This window comes from Bactrocera neohumeralis, chromosome 4 (genome assembly GCF_024586455.1).
Source record: "Bactrocera neohumeralis isolate Rockhampton chromosome 4, APGP_CSIRO_Bneo_wtdbg2-racon-allhic-juicebox.fasta_v2, whole genome shotgun sequence".
NCBI classification, from domain to species: Eukaryota; Metazoa; Arthropoda; class Insecta; order Diptera; family Tephritidae; genus Bactrocera; species Bactrocera neohumeralis.
In genome coordinates this window covers 38,374,321-38,383,969 of record NC_065921.1, presented here as the reverse complement: position 1 = coordinate 38,383,969, position 9,649 = coordinate 38,374,321, and positions in this window count along the sequence as shown.

Sequence of the window (9,649 nt, the reverse complement as noted above, 5' to 3'; positions counted from 1 at the left end):
GCACTATCCACGCAATCTGCGCTAATTATCTCTGCGAAACTCTCAAGATTAAGCCGCATGATGTTGAGCTCAGCTTCATCAAACTCGGTAAGTACTTCTCCGAGTGGTTCGATACTAGAAAACTCGTACACTTTTTTCGATATAGTGTCGCTACTAGTGATAAGTGTAAATGATAAGCGCAACTGGTAAATATTGTGTTCTCGACCCAGATCGACCCACGTTTGCAGTGCAAATAAAAAGTAAAAAATCTTTCACCTCACTTCTACTGTTACCATTAAAACGAAGCTTCTTTTGAAAGTTTGCTTAGATCTCACGGTGACCAATCATTCCTCTTACAGGAGCCATTCGTGTCACTGATAAGGCCTGTTTAAATGTTAATATGTATACCACAATAAAATGGGTTTGGTTGCGGTAAATCAGTTTCATTTCAATCGTATTCTCGGGATCTGGATCCCAGCTATCTTTCTTCAAATAAACTATTTTTTGGAAAGTATCCCAGCGGCAAAGAAGTTGTAATGGTTCAAACTGAGAATTATTTTTTAAGCGAAAGACCAATCGTTCAACAAGACAGGTGGTGAAAATGTGTAAAACCTCTATTTTAGCATACCTAAGAATTACGAATAGTTAACTGTTTTATGTCGAACTTCCGTCGCAAATTCAGTTATGTTGCCACACTTTTCGACGCGTTAACATTTTGAGCATGAAAAGAGCGCAAGCTATCAGTGCCTTAACTGTCGTCATTCTCTGCGTGTGACATTTCAAATTTGATTTTATCGCTTATGTCAGCGAAAATGTCAACAAGTATGTCAAACATTACCCCGACGGCGTGAATGATAAATAATTTGTGTTGTGCGATGGTTTTACAGAATTAATACTGATACATCGAAAAGCAGCAAAGAAAAGGCAGTGCCGGGGGGTTGTGAAAAAAGCAAGTAAGCGCAAAAGTGATTTATGACAGCATTCATGAATTGCATGTGCAAGTGCATGCGTGATGAATGTGTGTGTGCACTTAAGCATGTGTATGACTCTGCTTAAGTGTTTTAACTGCTGAATAAACATGAAATTTTTTATCCGCTTTTTAAAGTATCCGCATCCACACACATGTTTGATTCATGATAAGGGTCTTCTGTTTCAGTTCATCTGGTTAAAACAGGCTGAAGTGATTTAGACATATACATTTAAGTAAATAAGAGAATTACAAATTTTAATATTCCTGTGTCAGCACTAAAAGCTCAACTTGCCACTTATATCATTTTTGACAGATCAGAGTGCAATTCCATTTAACTTTAAATAACTTTTTAAATGTTGATGTTGCTGCACAAAAAAAATCATATGAAAGGAAAATTATTTCATATTTCGTAATAAAATTAATAAATGTTCAGTCAAATACTTTAAATTGTTTTAATGTTATTTGATATTTTGTGTCCTTTTCAGGATTGTTTCAAATTAATTTTGAGGATTTTTTCGTAAAAAAATAGAAAACGTTAACTTCGGCTGCAGCTTTAATACTCTTCACAGGTGCATTATGGAAAAAAGGGGTATACAAATAGAATAATGTGCACCAAATCATGTGAAGATAATTTAACAAATAAGAAACTCAATTTTCGGTCAATATACCATCACTTATCTTGAGACCGAGCATTCATTATTGAATAATGTGTATTCGACAGAATAAAACATGTCCAGTACGCAGTAAATATAATAGCCGTAGTTGAGAATGTACACCAAGACCGTGGAGAGTCGATTCGGCGCCGTTCGCAGCAACTCGGACTGACATATGGAACGACTTGGTGCCTTTTAGTTCGAGATCTTAAATAGAAAACGTACAAAATACAGCTTGTTCAAGAACTAAAGCCGCACGACTTTCTCAAACAACATCGCTTCGCTCTATGGGCCCTTGAAAAGTTCCAAGAAGATCCGACGCTTTCGAGCCCAATTTTGTTCAGTGATGAGACCCATTTCTGGCTCAATAGATATGTGAACCAGTAAAATTGCCGCATTTGGGACGAAGAGCAACCTGGAGTGATTCAAGAGCTGCCATTTTATCCAGAAAAAACAACGGTTTGATGTGGTTTGTGGGCCGGTGGAATCATCGGTCTATATTTCTTCAAAAATGATGACGGTGTAACCGCCATTGCGGCCACTGATAAAGTTAGATTTTTCCCTGTGGGGATATGTAAAATCTAAAGTCTGTGCGGACAATCCCGCTTCTATTCAGCCAAAACTGAACTTAAGGGATCTGAAAGTATATTCTTTCGAATGACAATAAGTATTCAAATTAAATATGAAGTTTCTGTGTTTTTTCTTTAAAAAAGAAGGGAACCTCGAAAATGATCATTCTTTATAATACTTTATCCACCAGTTTTAGATGTGATTGGTCAAGTTGTTGTTGTTGTTGTTTAATTATACCCCCAACAAAGTTTGCCACGATGTTTGTAAGACCAAAAAGGAAAACACGAATCGTATATATATAAATAAGTTGGGGTTTTGTCTGTTCGCTATAGCTGAATAAACCGTTGCATGAAATGAAAAATGGCCTGAACTACTTTGAAAAAAAAAATTCAGAAAAAGTTCATTTTTAACTGACTTACGAGCAAAAATTAAAAAAAATTCATTACTTACTTTTAACAGAGTATGTTATTTAACATTAAACTAAGCTGCAACACACTGATAAGGGCAAGTTATAGCGTGAATAATAACAAAAGCAACGTTTCTTGCAAATTTAGTACTTGCTAATATAAGACAATCAGGGAAGATAGCGATAGTAGTTGCTTTGTCAGGAATTGCTGCGACTCTCTAAATGATGGAATACTGCTCATTCATCTTTTAAGCTTCCGTTATCCATAAATCTTGAACAGCAATCAATATGTTCTACCCCCAAAAATGGGCCTCCTGGTTAACTATTGAAAATCGTATCATTGATTATGTGAGATGAATGCATGAGTCTTTATGGCTTATAGAGAGTTCGTGGTCAGAACATTAAAAGACATTAGAAACTCCTTTGCTCTCATGGTCGGGATAACTTTTGTATTTGATGGAGATTTCCGACAGACTCTTCCTATCATTAACAAGGGTACGCGAGCAGATATCATCAAATCATGCGTAATATCGTTGCCCTTATGGACTTCGATTGAAAAATAGAATATTACGGACGAATATGAGAGCTCATCTTCATGGAATCAATGATGGTGATTGTCCACAGCAACTGCTTAAACTGGGTGAAGGAATTTTTGCCACTCCAAATTTAAACAGTAATTGTAATATTCTTCCGAATGGGTGTCTATGCCAAATAGTCTATAGTTTAGAAATTTTAATAGCTGCAGTAAACACTGACTTTGAGAATTTGCGAGAAAAGAAATTTGATTGGTTGTGTTCTAGGGCAATAGTGTCGCGCAGGAATGATAGTGTCAACGAAATAAACAATCTAATTATTTAAAAAGTTCCCGGAGAAATTAAAAAATGACAAATCGATAGACACCGTGACTAATATCGAAGACGCAGTTCATTATCCCTAGGATTTTTAAATTCATTACACCCTTTTGGATTGCCATCACATGATGCTTTAAAAATTGATGTTCCAATTATGCTTCTGAGGAATTTAAGTACGTGCAATGGATTGGGCTGCTTATTATTATCACCTCCCCAGCAGCTGGGCAACTAGCTCATATACCGAGGATTCCTATGATCCCAAGTAACCTGCCAATCCCATTTAAACTGCTTCAATTTCCAGTGAAAACATCTTTCGCACTATCTGCAAACAAGTGTCAAGGCCAAACTTTCGATTTAACAGGGATTGACCTACGAAAAGAATGTTTTACTCATGGCCAACTGTATGTTGTTCTATCTCAGGTCGGAGGTACTGAAAATCAAATTATATTGCTACCACAAAATAAATTAACATCAAAAATCGTTTACAGGGAAGCTCTCACTCAATAAATTATTTTTCAAAGTAAAAAAAGAGAAATATATAGTATAAATTAAAAAAAAAAATAAGCAATTTGTTTTCATGTTCAAATTTTATTTTTTTTTTGCAAAATTAATGGGAGAGTGTTTTAAAATTTTGAAAATAGTCTCTCTTTGCTTCAATACACACAAATTATTCGTTTGAAGACGGTTTTCAAGATATCTACAAGGTGTCGAACGAGTGTTTTAGCTCGTTGGCCGGTATGGACGCCAGTATGACGGTGCAAGCCCTTTGAATGGTCTGCACTACGTTTTCCTTTCATGGGCAAATGCATTTTTCTAAAAAGGAAGAAGTCACACGGTGCCATATCAGGTGAATACGGGAAGTGGTTAATGGTTAAAATATGATTTTTGGTCAAATAATCGTCCTTCGAATGTTGGATTTTGAGCAATTTTTGGTCGTCAGTCAATTTTTGCGGAACAAACCGTGCACACACCTTTCGTAAGCCCAAATGCGATAAATCGATGTTTTGGAGATGTTCAATTCCATTTCCATGAATTTCAATGATGATTTTGGCTGATTTTTGATGAATTCACGCACAGTTTCGATGGAATTTCCGTTGATCACGGATTTTGATTGGCCCACATGTTGATCGTCATTTATGTCCTCACGACCACTTTGAAAGCGTTGAAACCACTCGTGCACTCTGCTATGGAATAAACAATCATCGCCATAAACTTGTTTCATCAATTCAAAAGCTTTGGTAAAAGTTTTACCAATTTTAAAACAAAATTTAATGTTGGCTCTTTGTTCGAAGCTCATTTTCGCACCGATAACACAAGCATACTGACACTTAAAACGCAATAAGTTCACTTCCAATCAATGAGATGTCATGAAATTCTCTTCAATCGATAAAGATAGCAGATTCTAATGCACCAGTCAACATATAGATGGCGCCACCAGGGGGCGCTAGATTCAAAAAGTCCTGTTTACTTTGGAACGCTCCTTGTATCTATCGATAAAATGACCGATTAAAATCAAAAGAAAAAAATAGCCTTGGTGTGGCCGAAATTAATGATTTTTTTGTTTACATACAGATTGCAACAGTAGTCTAGACGCTTAACATTAAGTACTTATATTACGTAATTCAGAGCAATAGGAGGGAGTGTACTCTATAACAAACATGATCGACGCTGTCAGGTGATGCCGGCTTCTCCAATGTAGTGAAGAAATTGTGGTCTTCCATTTTCAAGTACATGAAACTTAAACTTATAGCTTAAGGGGGTATTCTGGTCTAGAAATTTAAAAAAATCGAAATATCAAAGCCTAACTATTCAAGAATATGTGTACTAGAGGATTTTTCAAAATTCAAAGTATTTTCGGAGATATAGGCATTTTTCTGACCCGGTATCCAAACTGGTTCGGCCGGAACTAATCGAACAAAAGACATTACGCCAAACTTTAAACGCGTTTTTCTCAACACTGACTTTTTCGGAACGATACGCACGATTTCTCAGGTTCTACTGGAACGATTTACTTGAAGTTTTTATAGAGTCTTCTTTATAGGCTTGTCTATGGTTGGAACTAGCCCCATCTCCAAATTTTTATTTTTATTATTTTTAAAAAATTCGAAATAGTCAGAAAAAGTGATCCAAAAAAACTTTTTTTTTCAGGCAGTCGCCATTTTGTGAAAAAAAATTTTTCCCACTTTTCCGTAGTTCCGGCCATTACGACATTATTCTAGATTAATAAACTTTTTTTTTTTGGTTTTAGATAACTAGGAGGGTTGAAATCATGGGTATGGTCACGTGGAAATTTTTAGAGACCCCCACTTCGTCAGCTCATAATTTTTGAAATTTTTTACTTTTTTAGTTTTTAATTTTTTTCTGTACTCTTCTAAAATTAACAAATAACTAATAAAACAAGTAAGGAAGGGCTAAGTTCGGGTGTCACCGAACATTTTATACTCTCGCATGATAAAGTGATAATAATTTACATATTTTTTATTTTGCTGTAAAATTAATTAGATTAGATCAATTTGTGTACTTTGAGTATTGAATTGTATTTTCATTTCCTAATGTATATATTATACAGAGAAGGCATCAGATGGAATTCAAAATAGCGTTATATTGGAAGAAAGCGTGGTTGCGAACCGATTTCACCTATATTTCGTACATGTCATCAGGGTGTTAAGAAAATATTATATACCGAATTTCATTGAAATCGGTTAAGTAGTTCCTGAGATATGGTTTTTGGTCCATAAGTTGGCGAGGCCACGCCCATTTTCAGTTTTTAAAAAAAGCCTGGGTGCAGCTTCCTTCTGCCATTTCTTTCGTAAAATTTAGTGTTTCTGACGTTTTTTGTTAGTCCGTTAACGCACTTTTAGTGATTTTGAACATAACCTTTGTATGGGAGGTGGGCGTGGTTATTATCCGATTTCTTCCATTTTTGAACTGTATATGGAAATGTCTGAAGGAAACGACTCTGTAGAGTTTGGTTGACATAGCTATAGTAGTTTCCGAGATATGTACAAAAAACTTAGTAGGGGGCGGGGCCACTCCCACTTTTCCAAAAAAATGACGTCCAAATATGCCCCTCTCTAATGCGATCCTTTGTGCCAAATTTCACTTTAATATCTTTATTTATGGCTTAGTTATGACACTTTATAGGTTTTCGGTTTCCGCCATTTTGTGGGCGTGGCAGTTGGCCGATTTTGCCCATCTTCGAACTTAACCTTCTTATGGAGCCAAGGAATACGTGTACCAAGTTTCATCATGATATCTCAATTTTTACTCAAGTTACAGCTTGCACGGACGGACGGACGGTCAGACGGACGGACGGACGGACAGACAGACATCCGGATTTCGACTCTACTCGTCACCCTGATCACTTTGGTATATATAACCCTATATCTGACTCTTTTAGTTTTAGGACTTACAAACAACCGTTATGTGAACAAAACTATAATACTCTCCTTAGCAACATTGTTGCGAGAGTATAAAAATGGATGGTAAAAATATTAATTGGCTTTTTTTACGACACTTTAAAAATTACCTGAAATTCATGCTTTTAGACCAGAATACCCCCTTAACTTTGAAAAGAACGTATTCAAAAAAGCATTTTAGTTTTCCATTTAATCCTATCAGTTGGCATGATTAAATTTCTACTTTGCAAGGTTTCAGTTTGACATATAAAAGAGAGTCCCCACATGATTCAAGCATTCGGTTTGTATGTTCCTTTTTATACACTGGTCTAACACTTCTTGCCCCGTGGTTCAAACCCACTTACCTAAATACTTTGAACTATAGTAAGTCAAAAGTTTAAAAATAAATCACCCATTTACACCACCTTTAGGTTTATCCAGGTATTATCCAATTTAAGAAGTGGAATACGTAGAACTGTAATGAAGATACGGATAAACACTAGAGTCACATTCGCTGCCTATTTGATGATTGCCGAGTATTATATATTATAATAAGTTTGACATTAAAACATTATATTCGGGAGTGATAAATGTCGGACACGCGATGTTCGACGCAAAACGATAAAAAGCCCAAATGTTTTGGCTTAATTATTAATTCAGCACAGCAAAATGTAATTAAAAATACTTGTATAAATGAATGAGCGTTGTTAATGAGCAGTGTTGCATTATTTATGAAATTTGCAATATATTTATGCAGTGTGAATTGTAATGTGAGGGTGCGTGTGCATACAGTCTGAACCCTCTAGGAAAATGTAAAAAAAATCATCTTAGCTTAGCAATCTTTTAGGCTTAGAAGGCGAGGTATTGTGGAGCAAATCAGAAAAAAATCATTTAAATATAAATATATTATCCCAGAAATTGCTATTACTGGTCAAGACCGATCTAAATCTTATGAAAAATTTCTAAGCAAACAGTTTAGTTGTGTTTTTTGGCATACAAATTAAATTTTCTAACGGACTCTTCTAAAATTTTTTTTTTCATCTGCGCTATTGTGGTTTACAACTTGACTAGGTTTAAATGAAACTTAAGCAACACAATTGTACATTACTTAAGTTTGTTTGAGCATTTCAAATTACAACTAGTTTCAGTTAGAGTTAAATTGATATTTCTAATTTAAAACCAGCGGTTCTATAGATAATTAAAACTCCAAAAATTAAAACAATCTCATCCACTTACGGTTTACGAAAGCATAAAAACGCGATTTTTGGCAATTTACAAAAGAAAACTGCTGTATCAAATGTTCCAACAGCGCTAAAAACACATTAAGTTCGGCAGCACCTATAGTTTGGTTCACAGATTGAAGTTTTCCCACAACAACTTGATTCTGATCATACGGCAGCTATACGCTGTAGTAGTCCGATATTGGCGGAGCCGACAGATGACAACTTTCCACATTGTAAAAAGAAAAAACGACTAGCGCACTGTTATTAACTCGGCTATAACCGCGTAAGCCGTTTCACATAGTTACATAGGTTTTTTTTTATACCCTGAACAGGGTATAATAAGTTTGTCACGAAGTTTGTAACACCCAGAAGGAAGCATCGGAGACCCTATAAAGTATATACAGGGTGGGCCAAAAGAAACCAAGGGGTGCAAAAGTTTAATAACTTTTTCGTTTATAAATTTTTTTTATTGAAATTAAATGGAGAGCGGTATGAGTTTATGATAGAAAATTTTTTACTTCCTGACCTTGAAAACAGACCTGGTATGTGGACGTAGCTACTGCCTATACTGCCCGAAACACAATGGAACTTTAAAGTTAATTTTTGAGGGCCAATGAGTTTCCAGAAATTCGGGAAATTATTTGGCCAGCTTGAATTTGATCGCAAGATTTGACAGCACCCGACTATTTTCTTTGGGGTTATTTGAAGGAGCGAGTGTATGTGAACAAGCCAGAGACAATCCTTGAACTCAAGGCAAACATTGGTGCAGAAATTCGAACGCTACAGCCACAAGTTTTGAAAGATGTTATGGAAAATGCTCTGAAAAGAGACATCATTTTTCATACTTAGTGTAGAAAAAGTGTCTTTTTGTATATTAAATCGCAAAAGCAAAACAAGAAGGGAGAAAGGTTTTTTTTTAACCCCGAATAAAAAAAAATTAATAAACGAAAAAGTTATTAAACTATTACACCCCTTGGTTTCTTTTGGCCCACCCTGCATATAAATGATCAGTATGTTGAGCTGATTCGATTTAGCCATGTCCGTCTGTCAGGCTGTATATATACGAACTTGTCCCTCAGTTTTTAAGATATCGTTTTAAAATTTCGCAAAAGTCAGTTTCTTTTCAAGAATCTGCTCATTTGTCGGAACAGCCGATATCGGACCACTATAACATATAGGTGCCATACAAACTGAACTATCGGAATCAAGTTCTTGTATGGAAAACTTTCACTTTTGACAAGATATATTCACGAAATTTGGTATAGGTTATTTTCTAAGGCAACAATGTAATCTCCGAAGAAATTGTTCAGATCGGTTAACTATAGCATATAGCTTCCATACAAACTGAACACATATTTACTGAAAGAAATGCACCTGTGAAGGGTATATTAGCTTCGGTGCAGCCAAACGTTTTTTTCGTATTTTTTAATTAAAGAATTCAAATATAGCGAGTAGAGAAAAGGTCAATGGAATACTGCTTTTCTGTACTGAAAGGAGCTTTTTGATTAATATGAAGTTAATTTATTCGAAATGGGCTGCAAAAATAGTATTTGGGAAGTCGGAATAACTCTAATATTTATATAATAATAAAAGTGGTAG